This window comes from Strigops habroptila, chromosome 7 (genome assembly GCF_004027225.2).
Source record: "Strigops habroptila isolate Jane chromosome 7, bStrHab1.2.pri, whole genome shotgun sequence".
Classification (NCBI taxonomy): Eukaryota; Metazoa; Chordata; class Aves; order Psittaciformes; family Psittacidae; genus Strigops; species Strigops habroptila.
Genome location: NC_044283.2, coordinates 46,213,265 through 46,239,704, shown reverse-complemented (window position 1 = coordinate 46,239,704; position 26,440 = coordinate 46,213,265). Strand labels below are relative to the sequence as shown.

At 39.6% G+C, this 26,440-nt stretch overlaps 1 long non-coding RNA gene across 3 annotated transcripts in view; it reads left to right on the top strand.

The window, feature by feature from the left end:
• The first annotated feature begins 10,205 nt into the window (after window positions 1-10,205).
• Window positions 10,206-26,440, top strand: part of LOC115610181 — a 62,391-nt gene continuing 46,156 nt past the window's right edge. For all 3 annotated transcript variants that reach the window (XR_003992147.1, XR_003992146.1, XR_003992144.1), the window contains exon 1: window positions 10,206-10,299. This is a non-coding gene — a long non-coding RNA (uncharacterized LOC115610181). The remainder of the gene's footprint in view (window positions 10,300-26,440) is intronic.

The following is a 26,440-nucleotide window of genomic DNA, read 5'->3' as shown; positions in this document are numbered from 1 at the left end:
AGCCTAAGACCCTCAGCCTGGAGACTAAGAAGAAGGAGAAATGCAAGCAATGTGTCAAAGAATTTGCCGTCTGTGCTGAGCAGAAACCAGATGTTTTTGCTAGTAATTATTATTATGATAATTCATTTAAGTAGGAATAAAATAGGGCATGATTGTTTACTGCAGCCTGTTTTCCCTAGACAGGCTAGGAAACGAGGAAAAAAATCTCAGAGGTTTTACTCCTGGTTAAATGAATAATTTTTTCATTTAACCAGGAATAAATATGGCAATGAAAATAGTTTTCAGACATATTGCACAGTAGCTGTGAATAGAGATTGTATTTTTTTATTCGAGAAAGTCACTAGAGGCTGAGGAATGTTAGAGAAGGTCACTGAATTTTTTGGGGCGTTTTTACATATTTTGCCTCCTTCTGAAACGGGAGCTGAACAGTGGAAAAACTGGAATGTCCAAAGACTGGCAAAGTGTTAGGAATAATCTACCTTGATGAGTCTAGGTGGTCATTTTAGGTGAGAATCATCTGTTGGGGATGGATAGTGCAGGAAAGCCTGTGGTGAGGCAAACTTCTGTAGGTTATTGCAGGATATGCATTGGATTTTGCTCTAGCTTCTCTTACAAATGTTGATTTCACATGTGCACAAAAGTTTACAATTATTAAATCCTTCTTGGTTCCTTGTATTTGATTAGGAACTCTCAGTAAGCAGAAAGTAATTTTTTTCCTCCTCCTCGCTCCCACAGGATATGAGTAGCTACCAGTGGGTTTTTTATATAGGTTAGAAAATAGTGTCAAGCAAATGCTAGGCAAATATAAATCTGGTTGATCTGTTTAGTCTGAGAAGAAAAAGTATAGCTTTCAGCTGCTATCCCTTCTGCAAGCATTAAGTTAGAGCATTAGAGAGAGTTAAATAAGTCCTATAGAAAAATTAAAATCTAAACAGGGTCTGGAGGAGTTTAATCGAACAAGTGCATTATTGGGAGTCTCTCTGATGGTGAAGGTTAGTTTATCACCCTGAATCCAATCACTTTATAAAAAGCCAGCGTGGGTTTCATTTACTTTGATGAGGTTTATTGCAAGATTCCAGAAAATCAATTTTACTGTGAGCCATATTAAACCCAAGGGAATATAAACACTATATGTACTACACATAACTTTTTGTTATTGCTTACTGGATCACTGGGGAAATTATATGTTTACCATGAAGAAGGGTTATGGCTACGTTCGTTGTCTTGGGTAACTCCCAGCCTGCCCATCGTAGTGAAATAAAACAAAATGGTAGAGTTCAGAATCAGCACTTAACTTGTCTTCATACAGCCTGAGGTATAGAAACACTCAGCAGTAGTGACTTGATTTTCCAAAGGGCTTTAAATAACTATTATGTTATATACTATCACTCTGTTCTTCCCAAACAGATGGTAAATGCGGGCAATACATATGCTGCTGCTGGTTGACCAAGACGAGGTAATTCCTGCTCCCAGAGCTTCTTGAGGCACAAAGGCAGAAATGACAGGTAGTTAACATGGAAATAGTTAAGTTTGATCTGCTGGTTAGGGACTTTGAAGAAAATTTGCAGTTTGCAGGAATTTCTATTGTGTGTTTACTCTCCTTCTGTCTTCCCTCGCTATCTGTTTTACATACTTGTTGAATTTTATGTGAATTAAAAAATGATAGGAAAGTAATTTTGCAGAAGATTACGTTTCCTCTGGCGATAGCAGGTCAGAAACTCATTTGGGGTTGCACTGAATAGATGGTTTCCTGTTTTAGAGTTTTGTGCATACCAGTAAGGTCATAACATCTTTCAATTATTGGTAATCTTTTTCTCCTTATCAAGCCTTCCAGATTATGGCATACTACTTACACTGAAGCTGGCATAATGGACTGAAATTAGTGGGTTTGACATGAAGAAACTTAGATCACAAATAAATATACAGAAATAATTTCACATATAAAAAGGCACCAGAATTCAAGAAAGTGTCTTTCAAAATCAGGGGTGTATCACCTGTTTCATGATGATTTTCATCTTTTTTTTCCCCTCAGTGTTGGGCTCTGCTGTACTGTGACAGGAAATGCACAGCTCTCCATGACTTCAGTGGCTAAACTGAAAGAGCAGAGCAATACATCTGTCTGTCTGTCCATTCATCTAGCTATATTTTTCCATGTGAGTTTCATAAGAACTAAACGGGGTATCTGAAAAGTTCCAAATGTAGTTAAATACTCAGTTGGGTTTAGCTTTTGAGGGAAATGGAGACCCTAACTCCCTTATTAACTTCTGAGATTTTTTCCCTAAGATACGATGTATGTTAATGTTTGTAGTTTTATTTGTACCTCGTATTTCCTTGGGCCAAACTCCCTGTGAAATGTGCTAGGAGTAAGAGAAGAAAGAAGTGAGATGTGGTCATAATTTAAAAGTATAAAGTCTGTTATGTTTATAGATGGTTGCAAAAAATAATGTCCAAAAATATTTATCTTAAAATACCTTCTGATACCTACGTATGTCTACGTTTATTTAGGTGTTTCCAAGGCATTGCACATGTATGAGTTGGAAGAACAAGTAACAAAATTAGATTTACAGCAATATTGTCAGTTATCTTTTTGTCTCTATGTATGAGAAAGTTTACTTTTGTTAATGATGTTTTATTAAAATTTAATATAATGAAATTTTTAAAAGCAGATGACAGACTATAACACACAAATTCAGTAAAACATGGGCACTCATTATCTTGTTGCCACATTCCCTTCTCTCTCTCTTGTACGTTGCATTTTTAAGTGTGAGTTCTTGAAGTGTCATTCGTTTCTTTCAATCCTATCTTGCAATCATTTTTATTATGACACTGAGTAAAAGTGTGAAAATGAGCAAGAGTGGTTAAAAAGGAATGAACACTTGTTCTTATTTTGTGGTGTTCTTTTGAATCTGGTCACTGGGACTTCGATGTAGAATGAATGTTGGAAAAAGGATGTGGGTTTGTCATGGGCAGCCTTGGATTTGGGTTTGATTTTGCAAATCCAGGATAGCTTTTGTGGCTTTGTGTCCTGAACAGGCTGAGTTCATTTCAGGTTAGATTTAGCTCAATGGAAGGGAAATCGGACTGAAATACAAATAGCTTTGAATATCCTATCCACAACATTTCTTGGATTCTTTGTAGTTGTATTTTCCCTTTGTATACAGAGCGTTTAAGTGAGTACAAACTAGCCTAGGGCGGATGAATGCAGCAGAAGATGCTTTCTGAATCAGGAGCTTGACTGTGCCCAACTTGGATGTATTTCTGAGGGTACAGGATGTGGCTGGGGGAAAGTCAATATCTTCAGCAAATGAACAAAAGCATGAGAATCTAACACTGAACACATTAAAATGCTCTGGTATTGATATCTATATATATCTGTTGATGTGTAATATCTAAAGACAAGTTTGTATGCATGTGGATATCATACACCACACACAACAGAGTAGTAAAAACACTATTTTGGGGAAAATATTTTGTTCTTTACTTCGTTCTTCTCTTTGTATCTGTGCACTAAGGAACTATATTATGCTTCAGTAGCTAAACAAATTATGCAAAATTATACATCTTGAATCTTTTATATCCCAGAAAGTCCTGAAGCAAGGACTTTCAATGGCTCTATGTCTGTAGCAACCTGTGTCATACCCAGATGAATTCCACAACTGATAAGTCCCCATTCTTCCTAAAACTTTATGCAGGTCTCTATTTTGTTTTTTTCTTTGCATTTGTCAGTGCTTATTAATAGGAATGTCTCAGGGGTTTTATTGTATGTAAGAAAATAGAAGTTACTGCAGTCAGCCTTCTTTCTACTTCTGCATACGCAGGGAAGTTATTCCCTTTATAATTCTGAATTTATTTAAAATTTCATATACTCATATAAAGAAAGTAACATGGCAAAGGCAGGACTAAGTTTAGAAAAATAGCTAAACCACACTTCAGCTGTGGTGCTGGACTGAGTCTACTCTGATATATCTCAAGTTGTTTTTTTTGCATGCCAACTATATTTCCTTAGAAATATATTTCCTCTTTTTCTATAAAACTTTCATTACAAAAACACATAGGCTCGTGTAGGGCAGACTGTAGCTATGGTGCACTGGAAAATGAGAGCAGCTCAGTGGAAAGTGCAAATAGCATTCATAAAATATTTCATAGAAAATATTTGAAATTTTTCATTATTTAACTAGTTTTAATTAATGATCTTGTCCTGTTTCCATCTAATACTAAAGAGCTGGCATCTTGAGATCATATGCATCTGCCTCTGAAGTGGCTGGCAAAACAGAAATCTTGTAATTATAACTTAACACGGATTCTTTGGCACTGCTTACTGGTTCCTGGGATGCAGAGCCTGTGAGTTAATGCCATAATTTTGACTCCAGGTGGCACCGAAACAGGGGGGGTGGGCACTTTTCAGTGTGCTCATTAATCATCAACGTGTTCCAGTAACTGTATATCATATATTGACAAATGCTGGAATGGGATTGAAATTTTTTTGGGGGATAAAGTGTACTATTTACTATTCATTTAATACCATTAACTTTTCAAAAACATGACTCAAAAGAAGTCTTCACTAACTCATCCAAAGAATTGCAGCTTTCTCTTGGAAACAGTTTTGAGGGTAGTATACCCATTTTCTGTCTGTCTCATCCATTCCATGTCTTTTGTTAATGCAAATGTAGTTCAACATAAAGTAAAATGTATCAGTTACGATAAAAATGTTCACTGCCACAGGTAGTGCTAACATATTAAAACATTTATGCTTTTATGTCCTCTTTTACAGTTGAAATTGAATGTGCCATTACAGACAATACAGTTGAGAGAGGTTTTGAAAGGGTTTTTGAGAATTTATTTGGTTTAGGAATACACTGAAACTCTTCAGCTGGAGCTGTGAAGAGTAGCTGTATGCTGTGATGTTGCTGGCTTATACCTGCTCATATGCATGTTCACCACAGGTATGTGCATGCCGGTCAGTTAGAAAACACTTCAGAGCTGCAGTACTCCTAGATTTGGTCTCCTTATTTTGGCAAAATTTGCAAGAATTTTTACTTGAGTGAAATGTGTATTGTTGTTACTGTCTGCTGGCCATCAGGATAGTACTATTCCAAAATTAGCCTGTGTTATTAGGTAAACAATAAGCAATATATATAACTGTCTCTTACTGCCTGACAGATTGTGTACACGTATCAGTTTAGAATCCAGTATATTTTTAGAAAGGAGGAACGACATATTTTGTTTTCATTTTACAAAATTAATCTGTGTTAACAAAAAAGTGCGTAGCTCAACAGTCTTCTCTAAAAATGGTTTGATCGTGCATTTTTCTTTGTGCATTTTAGTGGTGTTTTGGCTTAGATTTGACTGTTCGGTGTTTCAGGGGAACATAAAAAATAGAATTTATATTGTTCATTATTTTTACAGCTCAGTGGAAAGTGCAGATAGCATTCATAAAATGTAGGTAGCCAGATAAAATTATAAAACATTATTGATGAATTAACCTGAGATCCAAATCATATGAAAGCAATGCTTCCTTTTTACTACAGGATGGGAGTTTAGACTCAGAAAACACAATGTTAATATTACAATTTCCTGATGATTTTATAATTATTTGCCTTTTAAATAGTTTTTACACTGAAACATGGAATAGTCACTAGCATCATAACTGATCCCATATACAGGATACGAGATTGGAGAAATACTGCCTCTAGGCCCATATAAAATAGAAGACCTAATGAAGAAAAATACTAGTTAAGCAGTTCTAAATACAAAACCTTTTTGAAGAAAGAAATGAAACACAATGCTTTCAATGTTTTTAAGAGAGGGCCTCTGGCATAGTGTGTAAAACAAAAGGTGTAAGGATACTGTATGACGGTTCCTATTTAAGTGAGAAATACTGAATGTTTAATGTACTTACTTGAAAAAGCAGATTGCAATGTTCTGTCCTTTACATACTTACAAATGCAATATTTCTTTTTTGTAAATTAAATAAATATTTCAGGGGAAGAAAAAAATGTACACAACTTTATTCAGAAGAATTTTACCATAGAAAAGTGAGATTTTGAACAGCTTTTAATGAAATACTACATGTACTGGTTGCTTTCTTGATGGGCTTTTGTAACATTTAAGTATGAGCCAGTTGGAATAGCACACACAGCTGCAGGAAAATAATGCAGATTTTGACTGTTGAAGTTCGATAAGTTGAAGCTTTGTTAACTTTTATACTAAAAAGCTAGTATTTTGTTGTGAGCAAGCAGTGGAATTAAGACTATGCACTGAGCCTTAAAGTGAAGCAAGTCAGGAGATGTTTGGTTTTCCTGAAGCCTGAGCATTTAAGTCAACTGACAATTTCTACCCTTCTTCTGAAGAGAACTACTTACTCCCACATTTTTCAAAACTTTTCTTTCTCCTATCTTTCTCACATTATATCTTTGATATATTAGATCCAAGATATTCAGGGGCATGTAAAACAAATAGAAGCCCAACTCCTGTTGGAATCCAATGGAAGTTCAGTATCTTCCTCCTTCAAAAATCCCAGCCTACATGATTACTGCATCTTTTTAAAAAAATCTTTGGCATTGTTATCGATTGTAACACAAAAACTTTAACAGTTCTGCAGTCAGGGAGTATAACTTGGGTGAGGAGGAGTTTAGATATTTGAAGGAGGATGATTAAATGGTCTGAATTAGACTGTGAAACAGATTCTGGCTGTGGGAGGATAGAATTTGGCAATAACAGGTTGGCAGGACAGAGGAATCTGAAGCTTGATTCTGCCTTCTCCTGTGATCCAACTTTATAGCAGAGCGAGAGGAAAAAACTTGAAGAATGCCTGTGAGGATCAGGAAGGAATGCATACCTGCTCAGGGAAAAGGATTTCAGTTTGTCACTGTCACTCACCTTTTTGACCTCATGTGGGAACAGCAGGGGGAAGATAGGAAGGAAGATTATCATCTAGATGGTTTTATTAACAGCTATAATACAGAGGTTCCTAAGAGAGAGGTTTGCTAAGATGTACTTGTGCTACAATTCTTCTAGGTATCTTAAGGGAATTGAACTTGTAATAAAATCCTTTTGAATTTTGATCATTGAAACTTGGGTTCACTGATAAGTTACTAAGTTCAAACCAAAATCAATGTACTCAGTGATATTATGCATTAATGCTATGTTCCAGGGAACTCAGGTGTTCAAGCAGTTATTCCAAACCTCTTTCTTTTTGTTCTTGAGATAGCAGGGTTTATTTTTAGATTATATTCTTCATGTTAACTCAAATTTAAATGGCCCCAGTCCACCCTAACATCAAAATAAACATTTGTATGTATTTGATATAGGTAATATTGTTTCTTGTCTTTTGAGGTGCTAATGTGTAGTTCTATGAATTATCTTTTCTAGCTCTAGGGACCGCACTGTGTAAGGAATCGTAGAGTTTGAGAACCAGTACTATTTAACACTGATTCAGCATTTAAAACTGCCCAGCTTCACCACCTTGAGTTTAATAATCTTTTTATATGAGGTTTTTATTTGTAGTGAGAAAACAAACAAAAATTTCTTGCAGATGTGGAATGCCAAGATGGGTTTCCTTTTTTTTACCTTTTTCTTCTGAAGTTCTAAGAAGAGATTGGTGAAGAGAGTGTGAGGAAGCATAGCAGAGCTGGAGGATCCCCTTGATCAGGCAGCCCTTGTTTTAGGAAGTTGCTAACCCATATGGTGCACGTGGAATAGCTGAAGTCCAGCACCTAAATGTGTGGAAGTGTACGAAGTATTTGATTTTCATTCTTTAAGGATTTGGCAACTCATAGAAGACTCTAGATCTGTGACTCCCTTAAGTCATCCATTCCCTGTTGCAGCTTACTATGGAAGGAAATAGCTGAGCTAAAATTCTTAGTAAAGAGGACATAGGATAAGATGGCTTCGGGTCATTTTAGAAAGTTTTCTCCTTCCCCACCTCCCACTGAAATTCAGTGCTGCAACCAAGTTGAATTTGTACTAGTTTTCAGCCAGGAGAGTTGGAAGGACTGGGGGGACTGATGAAGGATGTTTCAGAGAGGTGAAGTAGTTGTACTACGGGAGTTCTTTTAAATTGTGAATCCAGTAATAAGCTTACTATAGTGAGACTTTGCTGTCTCTCACATGGCATGTTGAAGGACGTGGTGTATCATGAAAGGTAGAAGCACTTGATTTCATTTCCTAATGTGTACATCCATATGTAAATGGCAAAAGAATTTTGCCTTTGAGGCACAAAACTTGTACAGAATTTAAATTAACTTCGAACTGAAATACTTCATGGTTCCAAGCAAAAATAACATAATGGTTATTATAACCATGTTTATGAAATGCTAAACTTTAACACACAGCAATCAGCCAAAGCTATAAGGCAGTGTAAAAGACGACACACTTAATAATTGTAAATGTTACATGAGTGCGAGTCGCTTGATTAAATTTATTAGAAATGTGTTACGAGCATTTTAAGAAATAAAGCATTTATCACAAAATGATGATTTCTTCACTTAAGCTCATTAGGAAATCACACATCAATTCATGCATAATTACAGGGGAATTTCTGCCACTCACTACAAATCATTACCACATTAGCTAAAGTTGACTTAATTTATCTGTGATTTGGAAAAGGTGGTATCTAAATACGAAAATTAGCTTGTACAGAGGATGAAACTATCAACATTATCACAAAGGACTTAGCCTTCTCTTACTTGTTAGACAAAGATGCACCTTTTAACTTCTTTATATGTAAAGCTCATACTTTGAATGAGCTCTAAGGCTTTTCTTTCCATGTCAGAATCCCATATTATGGATCCAGTGCCAGGTACTTAATGAATCGTTGCTAGTCAAGGCACGTTTACTTGCGCCAGACATACTCATTGTTTTTAATGATCATTGCAGTTTGAGATTGAATTGAAAAGGTTTGGGGGAGGCTGGGAGATGGGGAAGGAACAAGTTTTGCAAGCACTCTAAGCCAGTTCCACAGCAGCAGAGCAGAAAATGAGCATTCTGCCAAGACCCGCAGCATTTACACTGCACGGTGTTTACATTCCCACAATGCTGACAGTGGACATAGCTCTCCTGTGGCATGTTGCACCTTCTTTATTTCACAAACTTTGTGTAAGTTAGAGGAAGAAGGTGTGTAATTTATAGTGCCCAAGCTAAAGGTGTGACTGGTCACAAGGTGTTTCTTTTACAGATAATTTGCATGTTTTCTGTTTGTTAGTTCACAGGCACTCTTATGAAGGGGTAACTTAGGCTCAGAATAATTAGGCTGTGTGCTCATCTGCCCAGGAGGCATGTAGAAATGTAGTCATTGAGACTCAGGCCTGTAGATTTAGAGAGAAATTTCTCTGTAGCTTTACAGCCTTTTGTTATGTGGTGCATGACTTCAAGCATTTCCCTATTCTGTATTCAAGTGCTGTATCATTCTTACTATTGGAAAGTATTTATGTCACAGTTACTGAGTCTAATTAGAAGGGGTTTGGGTTTTCTTGTCGTTTTTAATCTGGGGCGTTTCTGTGATATGCCTTACTCAAGCAATCGCGTTGGCACCTTGCAGGAAACGGGCTGTGAATGGAGAGGCGAAGGAAGGCAGTTGAAGAAGGGGTGAGGGAAGTCAGGTCCTTTTTAAATTGGCTTCACTGTCAGAAAGGATGCACCTGGAAATACAGTCTCAGTTTTGTAGGGAAGTACTGATACTTTGTTTTTGGCAGCCCTCCTGAGGGGTTCTTGTGTGTCCTTTGTTTAGAGTCTTTTGAATAAGCTTGGGATCTGCAAGTTGAAAGTTATGCCCCTGCTTCCACATTAGTACTTCACATTTAGAGGCTGAAGCATTGTTTCCTGTTTCTTTCTGAATTCATCTCCCTTGCAACATGTGAGCCGCTTGTGATTCTTTTGCTACTAAGTTCTTACTTCATGTACAGGCTCAAATACAATTTTAAGGGCTATTATTTTCTGAATAAGATGTAACATTGAATCATACATGATAAGTTCAGAATTTTCAATGGTATTAGTACCTTTTCATATGTTGTTTTTCACATCCTTTAGTAAGGTAGGATGTGAGGTTGCATGAGTTGGCTGTGCCAATGAAATGACTTGCTACTGCCAAAAAGGGTAGTCCTGCTCCCTCCTCCTTTCTGGTTCCTGTCTGACCCTTTGTTGAGCTGACTTGGCATACTAAAACACCAAAGAAATGTTCACTTTTTCAAAAACAGAAAAAGCTTTCCTGCAAGTGTCGCAAGCTGAAAAGCTCCTTGAGAAGTCCATCCATTTCAGTGCCTTTGAATTAATGATTGGTTCAGGTGCCTTAAGAAACCTCAGGTATATATTCACAATGTCTCTTGTGTGTGTTTTAATTTTTTTTTTATTATTATTGTTCCTCATTTTATTACCATAAATGATAATTTCATATAAGAATTATGATCGCAATTGAAATGGATTAATATGTTCTAAAAGTAAGGTAAATTTGACAAGAAATCTGAGATAGCTAATGCCAATTCCACTTTTAAGAACTGTAAGGTATCCGCCTACATCCTAAATTTGTAAGTAAATAGTTATATATATATTGTAGCTTGTTAATACGCACATTGTCTGTCCATTTAAAAACAAAGGTTAGAGAAGGACTTCTTAATTTGTGCAGCTCTTAGGCTTTTAGAGAATTTTCTTTCTTTAATCTTGGAAGAGTCATTTGTAACCAAATTAGTGATTTGATATGCTGAATTTGATATAATGAATTAGGTTCTTAATCTCATTGCATGTAAAACTCATGCTATATGCAGAATTCACGTTTTCAGCTTTCATTGCTACTGGAATTTCAAGTCGGTTTTGGTTAATCTTGAAGCGAGCACTGCATCCTAGGTAGGAGACAATATATTCGACAAAGAATGCCGACTTTGGCAGTGGATGAAGACATTGTAATGATAAAAAAGAAGAGGGGGGGAGAAATCCAAGAAACCAATCTGAGCAGGCATTCTACTGCGGTGACAGCAGCAGTTTAGTACATTGTATCAAAATGAATGGGCTTTGCATAATTGATTTCAACATAGTAGTAGCCTGAGGTCTAAGCTGCTCTAACCCAGAACTTATTAGCCATGCTACAAAGACGGGAGAAAACTCTGCAATCTGCTACAGGGGAGGCAGAGAATAGCATTGCTATTAGAGTGAAAGCTTTAAAAGTAGGACAGAGCTACTAAGAGAAACCCTTTTTGTATATTTATTGGGGTTATTCTGTTCATCTTATTCAAATTTTATAAAAAGCTCTTTAAGGTCTTTGTGCAATACCAAATACCGAGAATTAAAATCTTACTACTCAGTAGGTTTTATTACCTAATTCGAATGGCATCCCTGCACAAGAGTAATAGCTGCATTGTGACATTTCTTGTAACCAGGATGCATTTTGAATAATCTCAGCAAAAATACAGATGCAAAGATAAGATGCTCTTTTGGGATCCACTTTGCTTACTTTCTATGGCACATTCACACACGAATACTACTTTTAGTTAATAACGTTATATTCTGGTGTGAATCAACAAGTGTGTTTCCTGGAGCTTCCTAAAGAGAAGAGGATTATGTGCATCAGAGAAGCACAAATAACTGTATTACAGCATGTGAAAACACTAATAGCTGGATGTAAACTTAGTGTGTTGAACAAATGAGAATATGTAATTTCAATGTCCTACTTCCTTGCAACACTGTAAAAGTATATTATTGTTTGTTGTCCGCTTTGCTTTGCCTCTTCTGGATAGTTACTCATGAGTGTATGGAGAGTCTGGATTCATGCAACAGACACCTGAGAATAGAGTGATATATTTGGTAGAGGAAAAAATAGCTTAACTTTTCAGACTAGAGTCAAAGATTGCAGGTGAAGGACTGGGAAACAAGATTTGAATGAACTGATATGCTCAGTGTCAGGATTCCCAGGCTATTAGACTACTTCTTTAGAAGACCATGACAAAGCTCTTCATTAGTGTTCGTTACGCTTCATCCAGCAATGTGAAATATTGACAGTGGCTCCTTTAAACATGAGTATTCTGCATAGATCAGCATCAAGCACCTTAATTATGCCCTTGCACATACAAGTAGCTAAATGGTATTAAGAAGAATATTGTACATTTATCAGTAGTGGTAGTGTTTATTCTGAGTGAATCCAATGCTGTGATTGACTGAATGAGGTTCAGTACTCTATAATTAGCAGACTTTATAACCTATTTTTTAAAAGTTTGACTAAGGAAAGTTTGAGTAAAGAGAATTTCATGTTACTGGAAATGTGTTATTCATTTATTTTTTTATTTGCACTACTTTCACAGAATCTTCATAACTTTCACAGAACTGTAGAGGTTGCTGAAATATCCTGCATTGTTCCAACAGACACTACCTCAGAAAGTCAATGAGGTGGCTTTTTGGTCATTTTTGTTTGGTCTTAGGCTACTTAAGCTTGCAACATCCCTCCCAACAGAGAGTTGTGAATAGGTTCAGGTGATCCATTCTAACGGGTGTATCGATCTATAGGACCCATATTTGTGTATCTTTTCTGCTCTGGTAAAACCATCAATTTGTTTCAGAGGTTGAATGATGATTTTTGAGGTTTATGCTGACATTATTGAAGGGGAAGAATATAGGCCGGGTTTCAGTAGCTTTAAAAAGATTCTGATACTGCTCTTGAGAATATCTGGCAGAGCCCATCAGCAAAAAGCTGTGTGGCAGTTCAGCCTTGCCATGCACAGCAAGTTTGATGGATAGTTGGAGAAATTACAATTATTATTAATAATATTATTATAATAATAATATTAATAATAATAATATGAAGCTCCTGGAGGACTGGTTGGAAGCAGTTACAGGCCTGCCAACTCTGGTTTTGCTTGTTTGCAAAGAAATCTAAGACAGATTTAATACTTTTTTACATTAAAATAAACACTAATGAAAATTTTGGGTTAGTGTAACATGCCTTTTCCATCAAAGAAGCCTTGTCCAATGTTGGTGAAAAACCTCAAATTCCAGTAAATCTTGATGTGGAATTCTTGCTCTGCCCAGCAGAACAAAATAATGCTGACATAAAATGATGACTAAATTTTCAAGGGTGATGTTTACAGTAGCTGCAATGGCAAGAATGTGAAAAAAGCAATTAAGAAGCTGAGTGTGTATGTGCTAATTATGAATGAAGATAGTGTAATCTGGTGCTTTCTGTTAGAGAGACCTCATTTTAAATTGTATGCAACTTTTCAAATTATAAGCATTTGGGGTGAACTTCTTCAAGCCAAGCATCTGCCTCAGGCTGCATTGTGGGACAGTTTCAAGTAAACTTGTCCTTTTCTGAGAACAAGTTTAAGAGGTAAAGATGTTTTGTCTATCTTGAAATAAATGCATACCTGTTTTGCTTTTGAACTGTAGTCTGTTTACAAGCAGAGACTTGAAATTTCTCAGGGCAGCCATCCAAGTCTACATTTAGCTATGTTAAGTTCTCCATTTTTGGTCAATTTGTGAGCCTCTGAATATCTACACTAGCTCACACAGCAGGCAGACTTGTCAGAACCTAATGGCTGAGTTCAAGATTCACAAAGGTCTTCAGTCTTCTGACAAGCTGTAGGTTTGGGGAGGGCAGGGAATTAGACATTTAGGTAGGAGCTGTAAGCCTAAATATGTTTGTGCATATTGCTTTAGGGCTCTGAAGACTCTGTGTCCACACAGCATGTTCTGTCCCTTCGGGTATTTTTGATGCCCACTCAACTGAATTTGTTTTATCTTAGGGCTTTGGGGTCTGAGTTGGTTCCTCTCTCTGTTTAATCTTTTCCTGCTGCAGCAGTGTGCAGTGCCAGGGCTGATTTTCCCCTTGTCTTCTCAGAGCTCTTGCCGTTGCAGCCTGAAGGAAAGCTGGCATGGCTGCATGCAGAGAGGGGGAGGTTGGGTGCAGGAAGCCCAGGAGGGGCCTGGGGAGCTGGGCAGAGCAAGGAGGGAACTGGAAAGGAGGGTAAGGAAGTGTAGGTGGAAGAGAAAGTGGCAAGGGTCTTTGAAGGGGCAAAGGAGCGGGGACTGGTGACTGGTGTGTGGGAGAAGATACAGCACGTAGGGTGAGGGCAAGTAGAACTGAGATTGAACAGGGTCAAGGGTATGGGGGGGCAGGAACAAGTAAGATGGATGGGTTACAAAAAAGGGGCAGGAGCTGAAGTGAGTGTGAATGGAAATAGAGGGGAAGAACGGGAATTGTAGCCTGGAGTACCAGGTTTTTTCTCCGCAAGTAAATATTCGAGAATGAAAGAAAGCCAGAATTAAGCTTGCTTGGGTAATATCTCTCACATGTAGGTTAAATATTTGGTTTAATGGTATATTTGTAAATATGTACTTCTGTTACAGTGTGGGATCTCTGAGGCTCTGATCCTGCCTGATTGTGATTGCTAAAACACAGTGTATGTTTTCAGCAGGCTAATGTTTTTGTTCTGTGAGAATAAATATGCAGTCGTTACTGTTTCCTAGTTGCATTACAATATTACGTGTTAGCATTTTTACTGAATCCCTCTCCTGTTCATTATTTTGGTATTTAGGTGTGATGCTGTTTGTGTAGACCTGCAACAGGGGGCTTTCATAGGTGTTTTTCTTTCTACTAAACATGATAGCTGTAATGAAAAGCTTTTTCTCCCATGAAATTATCTTTGCTTTTCTTCTACTCTAGCCTAGCTGCACAGATATTCAGTACATAGAAAATGAGTTTAGCAAAAACATATGTATATACCCAGATTAAATCTATTTCTAGTCTGTGATCAGCAGCAAACTGGTGCATTAGTAATAAAGCAGGCCTCTGCCATGGGGCAGAACTGAACCCAGAGGCAGGCTCATCCTCCTCACTAGTGCCAGCATTGCTAATTGAATAGTTGCCATGGAGGGTTGTTTAGGGAGTGGAGTTTCTGTTAGTGGGAGGAGAAGAATCTTCCTGTTTGCTGAATACAAGAGTAGACTCAGTTCCCCTATCAGCTGGTTCTCCAGCATTTTATATTATTTGTTCTCTTATCATTATTTCCCTCTTATCCACAGCTAACTCCCAATAAAGGCACCTTACCTATAGCTAAGAAAGCAAAAAGGAGCAGATATTCTGCCCCGAGAGTGGTCTGATAAGGATTAATGTAAAAGCTGCGCAAGTGGCATTCCCCTTCTCTCCTCTCCAGCCTTCCTGTGCTCACTCATGATTTAACATTATTTCCTTAGGCAGAAAGAGATGTTTCAGCTGCCCCAGCCATTGAGTCGGCTTCATTTGGAGCTCAGCTAAGGTGCGTCTATACAAACGCCCGTAGTATGGGGAACAAACAAGAGGAATTAGAGATGTGTGCAAGGCTACGGGAATATGATGTCATTGGTATCACAGAAACATGGTGGGATGGCTCCTATGGCTGGAATGTCAGAATGGAAGGTTACAGGCTGTTTAGAAAAGACAGGCCAGGCAGACGGGGAGGGGGCGTTGCTATCTATGTCAGTGATAGGCTAGAGAGTATGGAACTCTGTCTGGTGTGATAAGGTAACAGAGTGTTTGTGGGTCAGGATCAAAGGGAGAACAGCAATGGGGGACATTACGGTGGGGATCTGTTACAGACTGCCTGATCAAGAGGACTCTGTGGATGAAGCGCTCTACAGACAGATAGGAGCAGCCTCACGCTCGCAGGCCCTGGTACTCATGGGGGACTTCAGCCATCCTGACATCTGTTGGAGGGACGGTACGGCCCGGCACAAGCAATCCAGGAGGTTCCTCGATTGTGTGGAAGACAACTTCCTCTTTCAAGCAATAGGGGAGCCGACAAGGAGAGGTGCCATGCTTGACCTCGTGCTCACCAACAGGGAGGGACTGGTTGGAAATGTGACGCTCCAGGGCAGCTGTAGTGATCACGAGATGGTTGAGTTTGAGATCCTCAGGACAGTGAGAAGAGCATGCAGCAAGCTCACTGCCCTGGGCTTCAAGAAAGCAGACTTTGGCCTCTTCAGGAACCTCCTTAGTAAGGTTCCATGGGATATAGTCCTAGAGGGCAGGGGGGCCCAAGACTGCTGGTCGGTATTCAAGGATCACCTGCTACGTGCTCAAGAGTGTTGCATCCCGACTAGAAGAAAGTGCAGCAGGAGGGCCAAGAGACCTCCATGGATGGACAAGGAGCTGCTGAGGAAACTTAGAGGGGAAAAAAGCAGCTTATAGAAGGTGGAAGCGAGGACAGGCAGCCTGGGAAGAATAAAGGAGCATTGTCCGGGAAGCTAGGGACCAGGTTAGGAAAGCTAAGGCCCAGCTAGAATTAAGTTTGGCAAGGGATGTAAAAGATAACAGGAAAGGATTCTATAAATACGTAGCAAATAAAAGACAGACTAGGGACAATGTGGGCCCTCTCCGGAAGCTATCAGGAGAACTGGCTACCATGGATTTGGAGAAGGCTGAAGTTCTTAATGACTTCTTTCCCTCAGTCTTCACTAGTAAATGCTCTGACCGCACCACGAAAGTCTTGGAAAGCAAATGCAGGGACTGTGAGAATGAAGACCTTAGGCCCACTGTAGGAGAGGATCAGGTTCGAGACCATCTTAAGAACCTGAACATGCACAAGTACTGGGTCCTGATGAAATCCATCCACGGGTCCTGAAGGAGCTGGCGAATGAAGTTGCTAAACCACTGTGCATCATATTTGAAAAATCGTGGCAGTCAGGTGAAGTTCCCGATGACTGGAAGAAGGGTAATATAACCCCCATTTTCAAGAAGGGGAAGGTGGAAGACCCGGGAAACTACAGACCAGTCAGTCTCACCTCTGTGCCTGGCAAAATCTTGGAGCAGATTCTCCTGGAAAACATGCTAAGGCACATGAAAAACAACGAGGTGGTTGGTGACAGCCAACATGGCTTCACTAAGGGGAAATTCTGCCTGAACAATTTGGTGGCCTTCTATGATGGAGCCACAGAACTGATGGACAGGGGCAGAGCAGTTGATGTCATCTACCTGGACTTGTGCAAAGCGTTCGACACTGTCCCGCATGACATCCTTGTCTCTAAATTGGAGAGACATCAATTTGATAGATGGACCACTCAGTGGATAAAGAACTGGCTCGATGGCCGCATGCAAAGAGTTGTGGTAAATGGCTCGATGTCCAGTTGGAAACCTGTAACGAGTGGTGTCCCTCAGGGATCGGTGTTGGGACCGGTCCTGTTCAACATCTTTGTCGGCGGCATGGACAGTGGGATTGAGTGCGCCCTCAGCAAGTTTGCCGACGACACCAAGCTGTGTGGTTCGGTTGATACGCTGGAGGGAAGGGATGCCATCCAGAGGGACCTGGACATGCTTGTGAGGTGGGCCGATGCCAACCTTATGAAGTTTAACCAAGCCAAGTGTAAGGTCCTACACCTGGGTTGGGGCAATCCCAGGCACAGCTACAGGTTGGGCAGAGAAGAGATTCAGAGCAGCCCTGCAGAGGACTTGGGGGTGTTGGTTGATGAGAAGCTTAACATGAGCCGGCAGTGTGTGCTTGCAGCCCAGAAAGCCAACCGTGTCCTGGGCTGCATCAAAAGAAGCATGACCAGCAGGTCGAAGGAGGTGATCCTGCCCCTCTACTCTGCTCTTGTGAGACCTCACTTGGAGTACTGCGTACAGTTCTGGTGTCCTCAACATAAAAAGGACATGGAGCTGTTGGAGTGAGTCCAGAGGAGGGCCACGAGGATGATAAGGGGGCTGGAGCACCTCCCGTATGAAGACAGGCTGAGAGAGTTGGGGCTGCTCAGCCTGGAGAAGAGAAGACTGCGTGGAGACCTCATAGCAGCCTTCCAGTATCTGAAGGGGGTCTATAAGGATGGTGGGGAGGGACTCTTCATTAGAGACTGTAGTGGTGGGACAAGGGGTAATGGGTTCAAACTTAAACAGGAGAAATTTAGATTAGATATAAGGAAGAAGTTCTTTACAGTGAGGGTGGTGAAGCACTGGAATGGGTTGCCCAGGGAGGTTGTGGATGCTCCATCCCTGGCGGTGTTCAAGGCCAGGTTGGACAGAGCCTTGGGTGACATGGTTTAGTGCGAGGTGTCCCTGCCCATGGCAGGGGGGTTGGAACTAGATGATCTTAAGGCCCTTTCCAACCCTTACTATTCTATGATTCCATGAAAGTGGTCTGTGACCTGGCATACTGAATTTACATCTAAACAGGCAGAAGATAGGTGACAGTTGGTCAGTGTATATCCCCAGTCATTCAACTCTCCTTGGTTTTCTGACTAGTTTCTTATTGAGTCATTTCAGAAGGCAAAGAATCAGCCTTCTCGATGAATACCTATGGCCTTCTGTTGTCTTTGGCATGATACAAATGGAATTCTTTTCCCAGAAAATAAAATTACTTACAACTGAAATAAACTCATTTTGTGAAGAATGTTGGAGGTGATGATGCCCTGGATATTGAATGACTTTTTTCTTCAGGCTTGTTATGAATTAAAAGAGAAAGATTCCTCCTCATGGCTTCTCTCAGCATAACAATGAGTTTGGCTCTGCCATAGATGATTTTTAACTAGAAATTGTTTGTCTGTTTGTTGTTGGCACATTTTGCACATTGTATGGCATATAAATGCCATATATGGCATGTACCAATATATATGCCATTAATGGCATAGAAAAATTAATTATTTTAGCATGCTTGCCTTAAGCTGTCTTGCTTTCAGGTATTCATAAACAGAGCTGGCTTAAGGCATGTCAGAAGTGAAGGCAAAGGTGTGATTCTCTGCTCTGAGGATGAGGGCCGGCACAGAAATGCCATTGCAGATGTAGGCAGAAGAGAAGCACTGACATGAGATACCTTTCCTTCCCTCTCCAGGTAACTGTTACCTAAATACTGCAGTCCCTTCCTTGCTCAGTGGGACTGAAGCAGCTGCTAGCATAGCTGTTCCTGCCAGAAGTGAGGTGTAGTAGGAGCTAGAGCTATAGCACTCCTCCCAACAGTATGGTAACCTGTATGCAACAACTTGCTTTTCCCATGGATAGAAACAGCCCTCCATAAGCAAACCTTTACACTGCAGTTGTTAGAAAAAAAGAATTTATTGTAAAGTAATAGCAAATAAGAATAAATGACCTGAAATTTTTAGTGTAGTGGTTTGGCTTAGTTTTACCTAAAGTTTCTGAAGAATCAAGCTAATGGAGTCCTTTAAAATTCTTGAAGTAATGGTTCAAAACAGCTAGTAATTGGTGAGTGGCAGGCAGGATTTCTTTTTTCTGCCTAAATCTCCCTACTAAATATTTGTTTCTGCCTGTTGTTGTCTGTATGCTCTTCCATCAAGAGGGCTGACTAAAGACGACATGCATCATAGTCTGCTGGAGAAGGTGGGTTCCTTAGAAGCTGGGTAAGTCTCCACATAGTTGAATTGATACCTAAACTTTGGCTTCCAAATCTGTATACAAGAGCCTGATTTTTCCAGGGTTCTGAGCAGCTATTGATCCTTGACAGTTCTGATACCCAGACCAGCTGCATGCATGCCCAAGCAGGACTGTGTTGACCTTTTGTGGTCAGTGATATCACTGTTGTTTTCAGAGTGTGCCTTACCTGCTAATGGTCTTAGGTGCACATGTGTTGAGTTTAGGAACTGAAAAAGAAAGTGATTTTATAGCTGTCTCTGGGTTGTACTCTTTGAGTACATACTTTTGGAAGTAGAAGAAGAGCATGTAGCCCTGCTGACTTTGCACTTGTTTTTGCTAATTTAAAGGAAGAAAATCTCTGAAGAAGCTGTAGTGAGGAAGAGTAAGTGATTTTCTGAACTTCTGCATATTCAGTTACCAGTATGTAATTCTTCTGAGAATTTCTTGGACATATACCTACTTGTGTATCTTTAACTCCAGATGCTAATTCAGAAGAGTACTAATTAAACAATGACTATCCTTCCAAACTGCCCCTCTAGAGAGATTTCAAATCCAAAGCTGCACAAAGAAAGCACCAAGGTGTTCATTTCCCGAACAAAAATGTTGCACAAAGCTCCTTAAACCTCTAGTCCCCACCTTGCTATAAATGTGGTTTATTTAAAAAAAAAATGTTGAATAGGAGACAATACTGAGGATTACCTAGCAGTCTGTTACTGATGCTACAGAATAATCTGTGTAACTTCATGGAGGCTTGCCTTTCCCAGACAATAATTTAACATCTTGAAATCAAGTTTATGTAATTGAGTTTCCCCATATAATGGATGTGGTTTTGGGAAGAGCACTGATAAAAGCTGTGCATTGATTGAAATGGAAATTCTAAACCACCTTCAGCAAAAGCGTAGATATAGGATGTAAAACCACCTGGTCCCTGTGGAATGCAGTAAAATGCAAGCCAGCCATTAAAACTTCTGGTTTGCCTATTCCCTCTGCAGATTTTACGGCTATTAAAAAGACCATCTTTAGGGCTAAGTGCTAAAGAGACTCTTACCCCAAATGCTATTCAATCCTGCTTCTTGAATGAGGAGATTGTAAGAGGTATGGAGACCATTTCTGAACCTTTAGAGGACAGGTGCATGGTCAGTACGCTTCCCCTCCCTGCCCCTCAAGAAATTCTATAAAGATCTTTGTTTAAGTAGAAAAAACATGAAAGAATTGCCATGCTGAAATAGTAAATTTACAAATAGCAATGACTACCTTGTTCAAAGAAATTATTTTTAAGGATAGGTATTATTAAAGGACTGTGTGGTTAGCTGCAATCAGCTAGTGATTCATTAAATGAAACTATATACTGCTCTTATAGTTAACTCTCAACAGTCCATTGCTAAATACTAGTATTTTGGAAGGACTTCTTGACCTGGGCAACCGTGTTTCTGTAGTTAATGGTTTGCATTCAGCAGGAGCTGCTGCTGGCCCAGAGCAGGAATTCCAGAGTGCAGCAGAGAATTGCCTGGGGCAGTCATGGGAAAAAGTGAGAAGTTTCTGTTGTTAGAAACTGCAGCAGTGTTTTGAGGGTATTGTAATACCCACCTGGAGCTTATAGAAACCTTTGCCCTTTGATTTTCCTGAGGACATATGGAAGAAGGTGAATCAGGTGTGAGTCAATTTCCCCCGCTCAGCAGGGATCCATGTTTCTGATGACCAGTTTTCTTCCCCACACCTGGATAAAAGTGGATGTTCAGAAGAACAGCTGTATTGTCTCCTTCCCTGACAAGATGAGCAGGCCAGTGTGGTTCAACTGAGAGTCCATGGAATGATTTTGCCCCATTGACTGCTTGTTCTCCCTAGAGGAGAAGGGGAGCTGCCACATCAAGAAATGCAGCTGAGGGGCTGGCATGCTCCCTATTTTGCTTGTTCAGTCTAACAAGGACCATTGGGTGATGACAGGAAAGGCAGGAGAGCAATGAGGAAGGGGCTGTTGCTGGAAAGGGAAGTTTCACTGCAGCAGCACCTATCCCCCTACCAGCAGCAGTAGCAGCACCCTGAATCTCTGGGGTTGCAGCAGCAATCCCACCGTTTCTTAGTATGCTGAGCCTAGAAAAGACTCCCTCACAGGTGACCATGAACATGTCTGATCAATCAGAAGTCTTTCAGACACATTCACAGTGAGCACACCTGTTTTCTATCTGGGGGAATGGTTTTGTGAGCATTGTGCAGTTCTGGGGTTTGCATCTGGCATCTGCTTTGTCCCTGAGAGGCAGCAGAAGTTTTGTCCTAGTACAGGCAACCTACAAATCCCATCTAGCCTTACAACAGGAATGTCAGAGACTTCTTAAGAGAACCCTGAAGACTGTAAGTACCTGCTTGATAGAGTGTATATGATAAGTGGAGCTGTGCAGTGACGATGCCATTTGTAGTACATCGGTGTTTGTCAAATGTCTTTTGGTCATTTTAGCGATGTGTGATATTAATATGGCCCAGCAACATTTCCAGATTGTGTGCAGGTATGTCCTAGGTCAATGATGTGTATAGAAGAGAACTTTCATCTGCCCAGAAAAGGATGGTCAGGTATCTGCAGTTTTTTTCCATATTGGTTTGCTTCTGGACTGACAAGAACCTAAAAGATGTGTTTTCATGCTAGGGGAAAACAATTTGACTGCAGTTCTGTATCTAGTTAAGGACTGGACCTGTAATTGCCAATTAGATTTTCTTTACCAATTAACAATTTCTCTGTACTGTGAATATTTTGGGTGAATTCTTACAAGTGATTCCTGTTGATAAATGTTGGTAAGGACTTACCCACTATGCATAGTAGCTATTTTTATTTTTTACAATACATAGACTTAGGTCATGCCAGCGTTATGCCTTATTTGGAAAGCTCTACCTAGCAAGGGAGCCAGTGGGTAGTCCGGTAGATAGTATGCTAAAAGTAATGTTGCTAATGCAAAAATTGAAGATGTTTTGATGTAGTTGCTATGGATCTCCTGAGTCACTATGTGCAGAGCTTGAGCTTTCACTGTCTTGCATGTTGTTTATACCCTGTAAAGATGGTAGTCTTAACTGCTACCAAATCAGAGTGGAAGCATTTTGCACTTGGGTTTGTTCAGGTGTGAAGTAGTGCTGGAGGGGAGGCTCTGGAGAATATAGCCATCAAATTCAGTCATTATCTGTGAGAAGAACAGACGCTGCAGTCTAGAGGCAGGCAGGAGTGTGAACTGCTGTGGTGCACATTCATCACAGTATGCTGCTGATACTACTTAAAATACTGACTTACAGGCACAATATTCCTCAGTGCTCCTGAACAGTGCAGTGCTGCTTAAGCTGTGTGGCAGTCAAATGGTTTCAGGTGTGGACAAGCATACTCATACAGTCAGGTCTCACACCTGCAGGTTTTTGAGTGTAGCCCCCCAGAGAGGAAAAATTAGTCTATTAGCTAATTTCACCACAGAATACCAAGCATTTCATAGCCATTAAAATCCTTGTATACTGTAGCTTTCTGGCTGTGTTCCAGCTTTTACTGGCAAACACTTCCTTCAAATTAGCTGTCTTTTAATACGCTACTTTTGTAAGAACCAGGTGATGCAAAATTTCAGTTTAAAGGAATATATGTTGTTGGATTTTACACTTCTTTGCGCTATATATTAAAAATTTGCTTGACAGCCTGATTTAGCTGGAAAGAGTTGGAAGGGAGTAATCAAACAGAATAAAATGGTTATTGTGATTGTTAAGCACTTTGTGCCAGAAAGGACTGAATCCTCTTTCTCATTTTGTACAAAGTTAGATGCTGGTGCTGTGCTACTATGTAGGCAATGCTTGTAGGCACTCACAACAGTAGCTCACACAGCCAGCCTTGGGGATTGCAGTTGTCTTTTTTAAGAAGAGGGGAGTTGCACTGTGTATTGTGATTTTGTTTACAGAATCTTGCAGAAATACGCTGGAAAGGTTTGAATGTCTTGTGAGCAGTGTGGCACTCGTGATAGCGATCAGAGCTTGTCTGTAGTGCTGCTTTATCTATAATACTGCTTATTCAGAGAAATTAAGCTCAAGACGTGGTGCAGACTGCTTATGGTACAACTAACTGCATCTTGATGCTGTCTTTCTCACAGAGGCTACTGAATCATATGGCAAATTCAAATTGGATCATTCGATCTGTTCAAAAAGGTTAGAGGAATAGATACAGAACATGAACAAAATAATCATCATAGCAGAATGGGAACATGAGCTCATCTTCCTGTTTAGCTGTGTTTTTCAGGAGCTTTGTTAAATATAGGCTTACATTTCAGATGATGCAGATCATCCTTTATGAAAAATCAAGGCCTTGTAAATTTGCCTCAGATTAGACATCCCAAATAAAAACTTTCAGATACCAATGTTCCTCTTATTTTTCAAGGCTGGGAGAGATGGGGTAAGGCCTCCCCTTACATACATTGCTATCACATCAGCCTCTGGGCTTTGCATTGATCAGAGATTTCTCAGACATCGGTCCATCCTGGACAGGTCTTTTGCCTCGTCTATCACCCTATTTTTTCCCTTCCTCTGACAAAACCACTGCCTGCCTAGAATCTTCTTTGCAGGGCATAATTTTCAATCCTTCTGATTCTAGATAAGTAAATTGGGGAAAAAAATGTCCTAAGGTCAAAAAATGTCCTGAATTATAAAAGTTAGATAGAAGGTTTTGATTATGATGGTCTATTTTCCCATTTGGTAGAAACACATGCTTGATAGCCAAGTGTATCTCACAACATGGAGTGGTTTGGGGATTGCCGTTTGTACTTGGTATAACTAGACACATGCAAAATTGCGTAATGCTAGAGCTGTTCTCTACTTAGCCGAGACTAATGTTATTAAAAGAAATGGTGGATAAATTAGGAAATGAACATCCTGTTGCCAGGTCAACCACATTCCTGATTTGTAAGCATCAGTGTGTGTACGAGAAGGATAATACGTAGCGAAGACAGACAAGAGCTGCAAGCTCTCCGTAGCACCATGGGAGGCAAAGGTTGTAGAAAATAATGCCTCTAGCAACAGTGACCTAAACCCTTCATTGTCTTATCGTTCTGTGTATAGTGAGAATGAGGGAGAATTATTAAAGATCAAAAGGCAAAATTCTGTTTCTTAATTAACTCTATTTCAGTTTCCTGGGGAAACACAACATATTTCTCTGTGTTTTCTCAGATTTCACTGGTGATGAGAGACAGTGGATCAAAGATATTGCCTCAATTTTCAACTGCCCTCAATTTCTTTTGTGTTTACAGTAGATGATTTACTGCCTTTCCAGGTTTTGACTTTAATCCCGTAAATGCTTTTTTAGGGTTTCATTACTAACCTTCTTGTGAAATCTACGTGATAGGCAAAAAAAAAAAGGGGGGGGGGGTGGGAGAAAAAGAAGTTTGGTTTTTTTCTATTTGTACCATCAAGCAAAAGGTTGTGTTGTTATGGTGAAAAAGTGTAGCGTTCAGAGTCTTTCCTCTTTCTAGACTGAATGTATTGGAAGTGTGAAGAACAGTGGCCCATTTTGCACGAGAAATACTGATGTTTTAAATAGAAGATTTAAAGCAAGTCAGTTGCACCATTGAACCTATGAAGTGCATATTTGGAGTGTGCCCTGTATCCTATTGGTACTGATTTCCAGAAAATTAGGTGTGATTCTAGCTGTGGTCTCTTGTTCCCATATGCACAAGGGCTAGGAATACTGCAGTGGGGAAAATGTGCTTATGCTTGAAGCAGAGGCAGTGCCTGTCTCTCTTCAGCAGGTATCCTTGCAGCCTATTAAGAGTCGCACAAATGGACTCCAAAGGGAGTCTCTTTCAGTCCTTTAACCATAATGATACAAACCAAGATATTTTTTTAAAAGTGAGGCTTAAAAGTTAAGCTTCCAAACCATTGCAATCTTTTTTTTCTGCTGGGTACCCAGCAGTTCTTGTTTTAATCTGCAGAGGACTAGTAGGTGCTCAGCATTTAAGAGAATCAGAGTACTTATGTAAGTACCCACATACAGATATAAGTCTGACAGGCACCAAGTTTCGAAAGTGTTGCCTACTAGGTGCAGTGTGGGTGGTGGAGAAATTGTAGGTAGGTTCCTTGGGGCTGCAAGATGGAACCGTTGATATAAACCACTTTTTCCCTGGCTGACAATAACTTTATGAGAAATGTCTGTTGATCTTTTCTACTGTAGTGTGTTTCCTTTTCCCTCCCTTGTTTCATAAGACATTCTTCATTTGACTGTGGGGAAATCAAGCCTAAAGTAACACATGATACAACAATACAGCTGCTCCCCTATCATTTTCTTTTCTATTTGCATAAGTCAGAACAACATTGAAGTACTTTTCTTTCCACTGAAGATTTCTGTTTTGGTGAGAAAGAAAAGAAAACCAACAACTTGTCTCATAGGTTTAGAAACCTGTAGTTTCATCTTTACAAAAATGCTTTACAAAACAAAGGGAAACAATGGCTTTTGCAGAGGTTGTAAAAGAGAAAACCTGGGGGAACCCAGGATATTTTATTATTTCTGAAATGTAAATTGTAGTGAAGAAGGGGCATTTTTCTATATGTGAAAGCTCTGTCTTTTTTCTTTCACCCAGCTCTGAAGGTAGTAATACGTTATTTGTCTTCTGTTTAGGATAAGCACATGATTGGCATTAAGCGTTCAAGTGTGTGTCTTTCTTTTATCTCCCACGAGTAGTGTTTTCCCTCTTTCTGCTCAATCAAGTCATGTTCTGTATTTTATGCAACCTAGAAAAGGCTCTGTGTTCTTAATCTTGTTATCTGCTTTCTCAGCATTTATTCACTTTTCAGTTGCCTATGGAAGTGGAAAGGTTAAGATACAGTAACTGGGCTCTGTGATGGCAGAATCCTTCTTTGTAGAACTGCTTCTTGCATTTTCTTCTCAATTTGCCTTTTGTTCTATACACTTCAGCTGCAGGATAATCACATATTATGTTAGATACAGGTCTTCTGTAGATGCACATAGTGTGTTCATGGAACTGAATATAATTCTGATGTATGTAGGCAAGATAGAACAGATGTGCTAACCTGTGAAATATATGACATAATGTTATTGGAAAATATGAACTAGCAAAAGTTATTCAACACAAAATGTGTCCTAAAATTATCCATATCCTCTTTACTGAGTTT